Here is a 15,671-nt window from a genome sequence, read left to right on the forward strand (position 1 = left end):
GATGAAATTTAAAAGGTCTAGAAAATATCAAACTAATTCAAACAGGCGGGAGGAGAAACGAACGTCAAAAACAAATGGTCATTAGAAACTTTTTAGAAGGAAATGCAAATTTCGGGCATTATTTAAAACCTCTGAATCAATTAGTGAAAAACAAGACACAATCAAACGACTAAACACATTAACAAAAAACCCAAAACGCAAATAAAAATAACCAAAAAAGACACAACAAGAAAACATTAGAAACGAAAAAAGGTACACCACGCTTGAATGACAGAATCTAAAACACATAAACTTTGAGGAAAACTCTTGACTGAAATAAACGTACAACGGAAAAATCAAAAACAGCTAATTACAAACATTTGATGACCAAAAACAAGAGGAACTAAAAACCCTATTACTTAACAAAGATAAAACCCTAAACAATGAAAATTGATAGTAACCCAAAACAGAAAAAAAAACCCTAGCAACACCATAAAAACCGCAAAACAAACAAAATCAAACAAAGAAGGGCGACGAAACGAAAAAAAAAACCAGACAAAAAGCCGCCGTAACCATTTTTCGACTTAATTCATCACGTTGCTTTCTGACCCGTGAAGGGAAAAAAATTTATTTGAATTCAATAAATGGTACAATTTTTTTCTGTGAAGCTCAACGGATTATTTAAGATAAGATACATAAAAAGTTGATAGCGTGTTAGAAGCTTAAAAAGTAAACATGACTAAATCCGAAATGACAGTGAATATCATCAAATAGGAAAATGCAGTATTACAAAACCTCTAAACACGCGAACTATGGAATTCATTTAAGGATAGAACTAAGTGAAACAATGAAATTGAAGATAATGAAATAAAGAATGATTACAGAATTACGAAATCTGATAAGATAAAAATTTACAAGAAGAAATTTCAGTCTATTGGCTGAAAAAGTGCTCTTTTTATTCCACAAAACTTGAAATTTGAAAATCCGGATAAGCACGGAGTAACTTTCACTAAATCTTTGACACAATTCAGCCAAATAAATTGAAATTGATTCAATCGAAAGCAGTCTTAATATCAAATGCAGCTCTTTTGTTTATACGATATAAAGTAAGAAAGTAAAGTAGGGCTGAAATAACACATGAAAATATAGCTTTTAAGTGAAACAAATATCATGCAAGGGTAAAATCTATGCTTGATTTTGATTTTAGTTAGGAATGTTTAAACTATTTGATGAGATTAAATAAAGCGACTGAAGGTCGTAAAACCTAACAGCCGAAAACTAAAAGAAACAACTGAAGGCCGTGTAGCCTACCAGTCCCAAGTGTTAGATGAAATTAGACATAACTAAAATCAAAATGAAGCATAGGATTGTACAATCAATTTGATAGTTTTGGGTTTTGTGTCTGCTTATCAACTTGCAAGTTATTTATTACAAATGAACCTCGAAAAAATTATCACCTTCAGCGAACCAAAATTTTGTTCGCGTGTTTATGATTAACTGATAAACAAACAAAGACTACGCTTAAAAAATGACAGTACATATCATAAACTGGGATATAATTAACAAACATGGTTTAAGAAAGATAAACACGCGAACTAGGTAAAAGTATTCAAAACTTCAGTAATAGGTGCAAACAGATCGAACATTGAAATTAGCAAAAATGATAAGTGAAGTAGAAGCAATTAGCTGCAAGCAGAACAGAAATTGAAATAGGCATAATATGAAACAATGAGGCAACCAATTGGATTAAAAGAGTTGATTTAGAGTTGACAAGTCCGATTACTAATGAGTGCCAAAATTATTGAAAAAAAAGTCAGGGCTTCGGCTAGAAGAATAACTTTTCAAGATCAATAAATTTCTGACAAAGGAGCAAAAAAATGCACAGTAATTACCAAATAAATTGTTTGGGACCTTAGCCGAAGACACTGAAAATGATTCAACTAAACAGCACTTTTTAAACAAAAGCAATTTTGTCAAATATTTGAAAGAATAAATATTGGTTAAACAGAAATAGTAAACGAAACACTTACGCTTTGTTTTGATTTTTATTAATAATTTACAAATTGGCTCCAAGAATTAAGAGAGCTGAACACTGTGTAATCCAGAAGCCACATTCAAAAATAAATAGATAGGCTGTAAAATTTTAATCTTAGATGAGATTCATCTGTTCCAAATCAAAACGAAGCGTAAATTTAAATTAACGCTAACGCTATTTTTTTTGTTTTTTTTTTGTTTGACAAGCAAACTTTTCTATTTTTTTTGCGAATTTAACTAAATATAAATATTTGTATGCACAACTAGAGTCCGATTACAAATGAGAGTTGACATGAAATAGGCATCATATGAAACACTGAGGCAACCAATTGGATTAAAAGAGTTGATTTAGAGTTGACATGTCCGATTATTAATGAGTGCCAAAGTTATTGAAACAACGCCAGTGCTTCGGCTGGAATAGTAATTTTCTAGATCAGCAAATTTTGGAAATCAAAAGAGCGGGAAACGCTAAGTAGTTAACACCTGAATTGTGTGGGGAACCTCAACCGAACACACTGGAAATGATTCAATAAAAAAGCACTTTCTAAACAGATGCAGTTATTATACTCAAAATATTCAACGTATGACAGTTGGTTAAACACAAACATAAAATCTAACACCTATGCTTTGTTTTGATTTCAATTAGCAAATTTTAAACTAAGTCAAAAATAACTCAAAAATAAACCACGCTTTAAAATCTTTGTCTTAAACGAGATTGGACCTAATCCAAATCAAAACAAAGCATAAGTTTAAATTAACACTAACGCTATAACGCTATTTTTTTGTTTTTTTTTGTTTGACAAGCAAACTTTAAAATTTTTTTTGGTTATTTGAATACAAATATGAATATGCACAACTAAAGTTTCATGTTATGAAAATTAAACAGAAGGTTATTAGCTATTTTTGACATAGTTACAATCAACTTGCGCTGACCTAACTCATGTAGATGACATTTATCATTAGGGCTGAAATGACAGGGATGAATTAATTTATTTCCGTAAAATTTACTGCCAAGCTTATTTTTCATTTTCAAATTAAAAGCTTCAAGTCTGGTGTGTTTAAAGCACCTATTTCCATTTTGATCATCATAATATTCTGCATGGTCCATTCTAGGTAGCAACTCGAGAAATAGAATTTGATGTTTGTAGGGGAGATGTTCTACTAAATCTGTATAGTATTTTAGCAAAGTTTCATCATTTGTCGAATTGAAATCATTATTTCCAACACAAACTACTATGCGCCTATACTGCACAATTTCTGGGTAGAGGGACATTAAATGTTTTGCTTGTCGTCCTCCTTGACTTTTATTATCAATAGCTAAATCCTTAATGCAGTCATAGTGACTAAAATTATCAAAGGCATTCCTCATATTTGAGTCTCCAATAAATAAAACCCTTTCACTTAGGACTAATTGCACATGATGGTGTAGATAGTACATATAATCTAACATGGTAACTACGTCCTCATTTTCGTCCTCGTCGTAGAAGTAGAAGTTGTTTCCATTCCGCCGTACCAGCCTCTTGATCTCCATTCTTGACCACAAAAATAGAACTTTGAACAGGACACAGGACAACAAACAAGGACCAAAGAACTCAAATAATTGTTACAAGAGCAAAAAAAATAACCAACAGATCCAAATAAATTGCTAAAAAGACCAAAAAACAATTTACTCGACAGAAAAATAACTGTCATAAGCAGTTTAATACAAAAAACAAAAGAACGCAAAAACATTCAAGGAAAATTAAAGAAATTTAAAATTGGATGCATAGTTATTGTACTTTAGAGTGTGTCTCAGCACAACGTGTTCGTAAAAACAATCAACAACCGCGCATTTATGCAATGACAATGGATGAAAATCAAACAGATCATCAAACGCAACCAGAACAAGTCCTGCCTGATAATTTATTGAAACACAATAAGAACGCGATTTCTCTTGGTATTTAACTGTTTTTAACTCGAAGCAAGAAAAAAAAACTCGGGGCTCGCAAATCAAGACTTTTTGAATGAGCACAAACTTTGGATATGAATTTTCATGGTCAACATCTAAAATCAGAACATCATTCAAACCATATCTAGTTCCCATTATAACCGCATTGCTCGACTGTAAACACTCAGATTCAGAAAAACAACTACGATATTTTTCATTTGTAGAGATTAAAGAATCAGACACAAATCCTTGCTTGCAACAAGGAAAAATATTTTGTTTGATGGGGATATCGTCTTTCCAATTAAAATACTCGTTTACCTGATGACGTATCGCCAGACTTTTACAGATATTTTTGAAATTGCAAATGTTATGTGTCAACCGTTTAAAAAATTGATGTTTGCGTTCATACCTTAAGACACTTTGATAGAGAAAAGGTCCCGATGATTTCAGCACTCTCGGGTAATGAATCAACTTATGTTGCTTAAATGTTACCGATTCTGAGGGGAAAAGTTGAACCAAGGTCTCCAGGTGTTCATCTGAAACAACAGAAAAAAACACAGATGACTTTGAAATCAGCAAACAAAATCAGTCGTAATAACTTACGAATTAAAACCCCCAACAGTTGATAGTCGGACTCCACAAACGTCGGGCTAAGCAAAAAAGAAATAAGGTCAAAGAAATCAAGCAAAAATTTCCAAATTTCGTTAAAGGGAACAGCGTCATATATCATTAGTGGTAGAAAACGGTAGAGTGTAAACATTTGATCGTACTTCTGTTTGAAGTGGCCTTGCGACTTATCTTTGATCCTCTCAAAATCAATTTCTGACGGTTTACCATCAATGTCACGACCATAAGCAAAATTATTTATTCTTAAATTAAGACTATCAAGGCTCAAATAGTCAGGTGTTAATTCGTTAAGAACTATGCGTAGTATATTCATGAGACTTCCCTGGAAAATGTCGTGATGTAGATCAGCAGTGAAGTTCTCGTAAGGATCAAAATAGAAAGTTTCTAGAACGCAAAGGTGCTTGATACCATTCCGTTTGTTCACTGCGTCTTCTCTACAAGACTCAGAACTTCTAAGATCCTGTAAACGTTCTTCAAAAACTGATTTAAAGGATGACTGCGGCACCGTACATTTTTCACAACAAAAACCTCCAGAAAAACTTTTATTGAAACCAAAAACAGCATGGTAAGCCAAATTGTCTGCGACGAAATTTAACCGTCTCAAAGCAACAGATAAAGTTTTACCTGTTCTTGTTTTAACTTCTACACCTTTTTCTAAACCAACCAAATCGCCTTTGATTGCAGTTAATACCTCCTTAAAGCCGTATGTTTCAATATCTAGGTACGGAACTAGCGCTACAAGATGTGTCATCCGCATATCCGAGAGGTACCAAGGAGGGAGATTTTTCAGGCACCAATAAAAACATCCTATCTTATGAATTGAGGCTCGACTTCCAATAGGATTTACAGGTTCAATTTCATCAAAATACAATTGTAAACTCAAGTTTGTTATGTCGTCAGAACCACTCTGCTGTATTACGAAATCTACATCACTAAAATACGTACTTTTATTCGAGGTATACGGAAAACTTAACTTTCCGACAGTCTGCATGCCATCTAATATAACTCCAACTTTGCTTAAACCTTCCAAAAGACGACTATATGTCCCCATAACAGCAAAAATTTCATCGTGATAAAAAATTGTGTTTTGTAAAACTTTTGATATTGAAACAAACTGACCGGTTCTCTCAATCTGTTTAAAAACAGATTGACCCTTAACTGATCTTATTTCATGTTCAACACCAAATACTAAATCGCAAGGCATCACAAACTGCCTTTTCTGCTTCAACAGTTTAAGAACTTGATACTCATTTTCAGCCGAACAGAAGGTAAATTCTCCAGAAGCCTTTAACAGACTGCGGAAGCAATGACTTGCGAGAACATCAGGACATTCCGACGAAATGAGTCCTAAACAGAGATTAACAGTTTTCATTATATCTTCAGTGAAGTTCTTAGTAGCCCCAATATAACGGAACGCTTGACTCCACGTTGCTGATGTGTCTCCTAACATACTAAGTAAAACATTCTGACCAGCAGAACCATCGATTAACCTAGAAATCCTTTCAATTAGGTCCGATTCTTCCGTTATTTCAACAGCTTTAGGAGAGCTTAAAACTTTTTCAAGGTAGTCGGTTGAGTCACTATTAGTATCATCCACAAGCACTTCGTTTTCGCATTGCATTTTTCTATGATCTTTCCTCGCATGCTTATTCAAATATTCTAAACTGTATAAAGATCGTATTTTGAGTGCGAAATCTGACAACGTGTTAAGTACTTCTATCTCAGACCACCTAGAACGAAAATTCATTCTGCTTTAGAACCTATTTGGACTTTCCCACTCCTACTTAGACCCTCAATTGATTTGAATAAGTCCTTCACTATACTGAAAAACACTTTTTGTTAAACTGTATAAAGATCGTATTTTGAGTGCGAAATCTGACAACGTGTTAAGTACTTCTATCTCAGACCACCTAGCACGATAATTCCTTCTGCTTTAGAACCTATTTGGACTTTCCCACTCCTACTTAGACCCTCAATTGATTTGAATAAGTCCTTCACAATACTGAAAAACACTTTTTGTTAAACTGTATAAAGATCGTATTTTGAGTGCGAAATCTGACAACGTGTTAAGTACTTCTATCTCAGACCACCTAGAACGATAATTCATTCTGCTTTAGAACCTATTTGGACTTTCCCACTCCTACTTAGGCCCTCAATTGATTTGAATAAGTCCTTCACTATACTGAAAAACACTTTTTGTTAAACTGTATAAAGATCGTATTTTGAGTGCGAAATCTGACAACGTGTTAAGTACTTCTATCTCAGACCACCTAGAACGATAATTCATTCTGCTTTAGAACCTATTTGGACTTTCCCACTCCTACTTAGGCCCTCAATTGATTTGAATAACTCCTTCACTATACTGAAAAACACTTTTTGTTAAACTGTATAAAGATCGTATTTTGAGTGCGAAATCTGACAACGTGTTAAGTACTTCTATCTCAGACCACCTAGAACGATAATTCATTCTGCTTTAGAACCTATTTGGACTTTCCCACTCCTACTTAGGCCCTCAATTGATTTGAATAACTCCTTCACTATACTGAAAAACACTTTTTGTTAAACTGTATAAAGATCGTATTTTGAGTGCGAAATCTGACAACGTGTTAAGTACTTCTATCTCAGACCACCTAGAACGATAATTCATTCTGCTTTAGAACCTATTTGGACTTTCCCACTCCTACTTAGGCCCTCAATTGATTTGAATAAGTCCTTCACTATACTGAAAAACACTTTTTGTTAAACTGTATAAAGATCGTAATTTGAGTGCGAAATCTGACAACGTGTTAAGTACTTCTATCTCAGACTACCTAGAACGATAATTCATTCTGCTTTAGAACCTATTTGGACTTTCCCACTCCTACTTAGGCCCTCAATTGATTTGAATAACTCCTTCACTATACTGAAAAACACTTTTTGTTAAACTGTATAAAGATCGTATTTTGAGTGCGAAATCTGACAACGTGTTAAGTACTTCTATCTCGGACCACCTAGAACGATAATTCATTCTGCTTTAGAACCTATTTGGACTTTCCCACTCCTACTTAGGCCCTCAATTGATTTGAATAAGTCCTTCACTATACTGAAAAACACTTTTTGTTAAACTGTATAAAGATCGTATTTTGAGTGCGAAATCTGACAACGTGTTAAGTACTTCTATCTCAGACGACCTAGAACGATAATTCATTCTGCTTTAGAACCTATTTGGAATTTCCCACTCCTACTTAGGCCCTCAATTGATTTGAATAAGTCCTTCACTATACTGAAAAACACTTTTTGTTAAACTGTATAAAGATCGTATTTTGAGTGCGAAATCTGACAACGTGTTAAGTACTTCTATCTCAGACCACCTAGCACGATAATTCATTCTGCTTTAGAATCTATTTGGACTTTCCCACTCCTACTTAGGCCCTCAATTGATTTGAATAACTCCTTCACTATACTGAAAAACACTTTTTGTTAAACTGTATAAAGATCGTATTTTGAGTGCGAAATCTGACAACGTGTTAAGTACTTCTATCTCGGACCACCTAGAACGATAATTCATTCTGCTTTAGAACCTATTTGGACTTTCCCACTCCTACTTAGGCCCTCAATTGATTTGAATAAGTCCTTCACTATACTGAAAAACACTTTTTGTTAAACTGTATAAAGATCGTATTTTGAGTGCGAAATCTGACAACGTGTTAAGTACTTCTATCTCAGACCACCTAGAACGAAAATTCATTCTGCTTTAGAACCTATTTGGACTTTCCCACTCCTACTTAGACCCTCAATTGATTTGAATAAGTCCTTCACTATACTGAAAAACACTTTTTGTTAAACTGTATAAAGATCGTATTTTGAGTGCGAAATCTGACAACGTGTTAAGTACTTCTATCTCAGACCACCTAGCACGATAATTCATTCTGCTTTAGAACCTATTTGGACTTTCCCACTCCTACTTAGACCCTCAATTGATTTGAATAAGTCCTTCACTATACTGAAAAACACTTTTTGTTAAACTGTTTAAAGATCGTATTTTGAGTGCGAAGTCTGACAACGTGTTAAGTACTTCTATCTCAGACCACCTAGAACGATAATTCATTATGCTTTAGAACCTATTTGGACTTTCCCACTCCTACTTAGGCCCTCAATTGATTTGAATAACTCCTTCACTATACTGAAAAACACTTTTTTTAAACTGTATAAAGATCGTATTTTGAGTGCGAAATCTGACAACGTGTTAAGTACTTCTATCTCAGACCACCTAGCACGATAATTCATTCTGCTTTAGAACCTATTTGGACTTTCCCACTCCTACTTAGACCCTCAATTGATTTGAATAAGTCCTTCACTATACTGAAAAACACTTTTTGTTAAACTGTTTAAAGATCGTATTTTGAGTGCGAAGTCTGACAACGTGTTAAGTACTTCTATCTCAGACCACCTAGAACGATAATTCATTATGCTTTAGAACCTATTTGGACTTTCCCACTCCTACTTAGGCCCTCAATTGATTTGAATAACTCCTTCACTATACTGAAAAACACTTTTTTTAAACTGTATAAAGATCGTATTTTGAGTGCGAAATCTGACAACGTGTTAAGTACTTCTATCTCGGACCACCTAGAACGATAATTCATTCTGCTTTAGAACCTATTTGGACTTTCCCACTCCTACTTAGGCCCTCAATTGATTTGAATAAGTCCTTCACTATACTGAAAAACACTTTTTTTAAACTGTATAAAGATCGTATTTTGAGTGCGAAATCTGACAACGTGTTAAGTACTTCTATCTCGGACCACCTAGAACGATAATTCATTCTGCTTTAGAACCTATTTGGACTTTCCCACTCCTACTTAGGCCCTCAATTGATTTGAATAAGTCCTTCACTATACTGAAAAACACTTTTTGTTAAACTGTATAAAGATCGTATTTTGAGTGCGAAATCTGACAACGTGTTAAGTACTTCTATCTCAGACGACCTAGAACGATAATTCATTCTGCTTTAGAACCTATTTGGAATTTCCCACTCCTACTTAGGCCCTCAATTGATTTGAATAAGTCCTTCACTATACTGAAAAACACTTTGTTAAACTGTATAAAGATCGTATTTTGAGTGCGAAATCTGACAACGTGTTAAGTACTTCTATCTCAGACCACCTAGAACGATAATTCATTCTGCTTTAGAACCTATTTGGACTTTCCCACTCCTACTTAGGCCCTCAATTGATTTGAATAAGTCCTTCACTATACTGAAAAACACTTTTTGTTAAACTGTATAAAGATCGTATTTTGAGTGCGAAATCTGACAACGTGTTAAGTACTTCTATCTCAGACCACCTAGAACGATAATTCATTCTGCTTTAGAACCTATTTGGACTTTCCCACTCCTACTTAGGCCCTCAATTGATTTGAATAACTCCTTCACTATACTGAAAAACACTTTTTGTTAAACTGTATAAAGATCGTATTTTGAGTGCGAAATCTGACAACGTGTTAAGTACTTCTATCTCAGACCACCTAGAACGATAATTCATTCTGCTTTAGAACCTATTTGGACTTTCCCACTCCTACTTAGGCCCTCAATTGATTTGAATAAGTCCTTCACTATACTGAAAAACACTTTTTGTTAAACTGTATAAAGATCGTATTTTGAGTGCGAAATCTGACAACGTGTTAAGTACTTCTATCTCAGACGACCTAAAACGATAATTCATTCTGCTTTAGAACCTATTTGGAATTTCCCACTCCTACTTAGGCCCTCAATTGATTTGAATAAGTCCTTCACTATACTGAAAAACACTTTTTGTTAAACTGTATAAAGATCGTATTTTGAGTGCGAAATCTGACAACGTGTTAAGTACTTCTATCTCAGACCACCTAGAACGATAATTCATTCTGCTTTAGAACCTATTTGGATTTTCCCACTCCTACTTAGGCCCTCAATTGATTTGAATAAGTCCTTCACTATACTGAAAAACACTTTTTGTTAAACTGTATAAAGATCGTATTTTGAGTGCGAAATCTGACAACGTGTTAAGTACTTCTATCTGAGACCACCTAGAACGATAATCCCTTAGGCTTTAGAACCTAATTGTACTTTCCCACTCCTACTTAGGCGCTCAATTGATTTGAATAAGTCCTTCACTATACTGAAAAACACTTTTTGTTAAACTGTATAAAGATCGTATTTTGAGTGCGAAATCTGACAACGTGTTAAGTACTTCTATCTCAGACCACCTAGAACGATAATTCATTCTGCTTTAGAACCTATTTGGACTTTCCCACTCCTACTTAGGCCCTCAATTGATTTGAATAAGTCCTTCACTATACTGAAAAACACTTTTTGTTAAACTGTATAAAGATCGTATTTTGAGTGCGAAATCTGACAACGTGTTAAGTACTTCTATCTCAGACCACCTAGAACGATAATTCATTCTGCTTTACAACCTATTTGGACTTTCCCACTCCTACTTAGGCCCTCAATTGATTTGAATAAGTCCTTCACTATACTGAAAAACACTTTTTGTTAAACTGTATAAAGATCGTATTTTGAGTGCGAAATCTGACAACGTGTTAAGTACTTCTATCTGAGACCACCTAGAACGATAATCCCTTGGGCTTTAGAACCTAATTGTACTTTCCCACTCCTACTTAGGCGCTCAATTGATTTGAATAAGTCCTTCACTATACTGAAAAACACTTTTTGTTAAACTGTATAAAGATCGTATTTTGAGTGCGAAATCTGACAACGTGTTAAGTACATCTATCTCAGACCACCTAGAACGATAATTCATTCTGCTTTAGAACCTATTTGGACTTTCCCACTGCTACTTAGGCCCTCAATTGATTTGAATAAGTCCTTCACTATACTGAAAAACACTTTTTGTTAAACTGTATAAAGATCGTATTTTGAGTGCGAAATCTGACAACGTGTTAAGTACTTCTATCTCAGACCACCTAGAACGATAATTCATTCTGCTTTAGAACCTATTTGGACTTTCCCACTCCTACTTAGGCCCTCAATTGTTTTGAATAAGTCCTTCACTATACTTAAAAACACTTTTTGTTAAACTGTATAAAGATCGTATTTTGAGTGCGAAATCTGACAACGTGTTAAGTACTTCTATCTCAGACCACCTAGAACGATAATTCATTCTGCTTTAGAACCTATTTGGACTTTCCCACTCCTACTTAGGCCCTCAATTGATTTGAATAAGTCCTTCACTATACTGAAAAACACTTTTTGTTAAACTGTATAAAGATCGTATTTTGAGTGCGAAATCTGACAACGTGTTAAGTACTTCTATCTCAGACCACCTAGAACGATAATTAGCTCTGTACAACGCAGGAAAAAACCCACTCAGTGGGTGCACACTAGACTCAAATAATTGCTTAGCCTCACCACAGGAGGCTGAAGAGCACTCGGTGAGTGCTGACACACACCACCTAAATAATTGCTTTGCTTGGTCACAGGCGGTCTTGAGCAAAAGAAAAAACAAAGACACGCACTGCTCAAGCCGTCACTGTGTTGCCCAAGAAAGAACGCTGCAACGCAGCACTGCTACAAAAAGAAGAAGGCACTCGATGAGTGCTCACAGGACTCAAACAATTGCAGCGCTTCATCACAGGAGGCTCAGAGCAAGCACAAAAAAAAAGCTCAGGCCATCACTGTGAGCGCTGAAAAGCAAAGAGAGCACAACGTGCGAACTCACCGTTTGAGGGTTGAAGACAGCTGTTGTTCCGCCAAACAAGCAAACAAATGCTCTGAAAGAGAGCATTTAGTCTAACATGAAAAGAAACATAAACACAGAAACACACCGAAACGCACCGAAACGCAACGAAAGACGCCCGCAAAACTCGCCCGCACCGCGCGTACGTCCCCATCATGAGGTGCAACAAAGCCCAGAGGGGGGGGGAACCGACTAACCGGCGTCTCAACGATACAGGGGGGGGAGGTGCACCCCATGGGGCGAAACGCCCTCACCTTATAATAACAGTATACATAAGTAATAAGGGGAGAGAAGATCAACCCCTCAACCAATATGGCTGAAAATTGGAGTAGAGTTTTCCCACATTATATGGGGACTACAGTGCTTATACTGGTACCCCAAAACAACATTTTCCCATTTTCCCAAGGAAATTACATGATTTTGTGAATATATTCACGGGGGTTGGGGGGGGGGGGGGGTCACTTGCAGAGTGAAAATTGACCCCCTAGATCTCGGAAAACCCTATACAAAATATATATGGGGAGAATCCCCATTACAAATGGAGTTGAACAAGCCTATTCGTGCAGTCAAAGTGATTATTTTCACCATTTCACATGTAGAAACGTGAAACGTACCAGTCACTAAAAGGTCCAAATGACCGTATGTGTCGAGGCCAATTTCTCAAAAACGGCTGAAAGAAACAAAACGCCATTTACAGGGATTCAAGTAGGGCTCAAGCTGAGTTCAAATCAACAAACAGATCAAAAATCGGTCCACTCTACGAGGAGATATTCCAACATCAAGGTACCGTACCAATTGACCAAAATGACCCATTTGGATGTCCTGTTTCTGTGTACTATAACCAATAACCACTCATACATGAACTATACATAAAATATACATATTCAGAATCTACGTTATACGTGCTGTTCAAATCACTAATTTTTACACGTGCTTTTATGAAATTCAGAGTTCAGAAAGTGACCAGACCCTGGCAGTCATCCTCTTCTGGGGACAAAATGGGGTCAAGTTCCCTGGCCAATTTCTCTAAAACGGCTGAACAAAAAAAACGCCCTTAGTACAGTTTGAAGCACTGCTTGAGATACGCATCATATTAAAAAATGAGCCCAATCGGTGCATTCTTCAAGGAGTTATAGCAAAAATAAGGTACGGTACCAAATGGCCCCAGAAGAGAGATACGCCAGATTCAGAGCTAAAATTGACCTTCTGAACGACATAAAATGCCCTGTAAAATATATATGGGGACAATCCCCATTATCGACCGAGTCTAACGAACTAATTATCGAGTCTAAATGAGCTAGTTTTAGTGGTCTAACATGTAGGTACAGCAAAAGTACCAGTCACTAAAAGGTAAAAATGACCGTATGTGTCGAGGCCAATTTCTCAAAAACAGCTGAAAGAAACAAAACGCCATTTACAGGGATTCAAGTACTGCTCAAGCTGAGTTCAAATCAACAAACAGATCAAAAATCGGTTCACTCTACGAGGAGATATTTCAACATAAAGGTACCGTACCAAATGTCAAAATTGACCAAGTACGGCTCATGTAACGCTAAAATTGACCATCTGGACTACATAAACCTGCATACAAAATATATATGGGGAGACTCCCCACTAACTGGGGATTCTAAAACACTAACACTTGTTGGGTAAATCGCGTGTTTTGTTGTACCGAAATTTGGGTCACCCAGAATAGCCCGAAAATTCGACCTATTTCAACTTTGAACATTAATAACTTTTTGATTAGGCCGATTTGGGAAACCAACCAAACACTGCAAGCAAGAAGGGTTCAGTGCTAACAAAATGCGACCACTCCCGTTTAATTTGGTCCAGTACTTTAGCAGATATTAACAAATTACTGTTCTGTACCACATTTATTGGGCTAAAATCGAAGCCCAAGATCTCCGGAACCGACGTAAAACAACGTGAAACAGCGTTCCCGGCGCATTTGTGGGTGTAACTCTGGTCCACTTCCACGTTCTAGGTCACGGCAAACCTTCATGGTGAGGTGGGAAAAAATTTCCCACCTCACCATGAAGGATATGATGTTTTGTGTGTTTTGACACAAAACAACATCCAAAGAAATTTGACGAAATCGTGAAAAAAGAAAAATTGTTGAGTTAACCCCATTCATTGGTACAATTAGCTTCAAGGACTTAAATACTGTCCAGAAAACACAAAAAACACGCCTAAAAACTTGTTCAATTGCAAAAAACACCACTTCACTCATTCATTTGGTCAAATTACCTATTTTGACTACCAAGTTTCACGTTTCGCTAAAATAAACCATCAAAACCTGTGAAAAAATGGTAAATAATATAAATAGTGACACTTCCCATTAACTGAGCAATCTAAAACACTATAATTTTTAATCTTGACACCAAAAATTTTGACATTATTTCACCGCCGAAATAGCCGAAAACGGCTGATAATCGAGGTTTGGTGCCTACAGAGCCAAAATTGTCCCCTTCAATTCCATAAAACCATATAGAAAATGTATACGGAGATACTCCTCACTAAAATACAAATTCATCGAACCCATATAAGTAGGGATGCTATGATTTTTTGGGGCACCCAGTTTTGGGGAACACCAATATCACTAAAAAAATGGTGACTTTTTTTCAAATTTACCAGTCAATTACTTTTTCACCATGCCGGTTTAGGACGACACACTAACAGCAAATGCAGGGCAATTACAGCATAAGAAAAATAAGCCTACGTTCGAATAAATTGATAGAGTACTTTAGAAGATATGACCAAATTACTGAAATGTACCCCTTTTTTGAGCTAGAAGCAGAGACAGAGTTCTTCAGAAATCAAGCATAATTGAGTAGAACAGCCAAGCTAACGTGTTTGTGGTAGTAGCTTAGGTCCACATAGTAGTTCTTTGTCACGGCAAGCCCTCATGGGGAGGTGGGAATAAATTCCCAACTCTCCATGAAGGCTATGATGTTTTGAGTGGTTTAAATAAAAACAACACACCCACAGAAATCTGTTGAAATTTTCAAAACTGAAAACTTGTTGAATTAACTATTACCACCGCCAACGTTGGCTTCAAGGACAAGAATATGGCGTAGACAACGCGAATCAATCAGGGAAAAGACGTATCATTGAAATTTTAACATTCCATCTACAAAGAAAAAAAAAACGGCAAGTTTTCGATGAATTGCAACAAAATAACATACTAAAAAGCAAGTGCCGATTAACCAATGATAAAGGAGAGCTCGCCCATTACTGACTTTAAAAAAATGCGTGTTTGATCACAGAAATTAAAGCAATACTATTGCCGAAATTGCACAATTTCTGAAAAACAACATTGCTTTTGTTATTTCCTCCAAGAAAATCTTCTTAGAAACCACGCAAGACTGAGTGGCTAATCAATTGAA

The sequence above is a fragment of the Convolutriloba macropyga genome, chromosome 3 (assembly GCF_964194025.1).
Source record: "Convolutriloba macropyga chromosome 3, txConMacr16.3, whole genome shotgun sequence".
Lineage (NCBI taxonomy): Eukaryota > Metazoa > Xenacoelomorpha > Acoela > Convolutidae > Convolutriloba > Convolutriloba macropyga.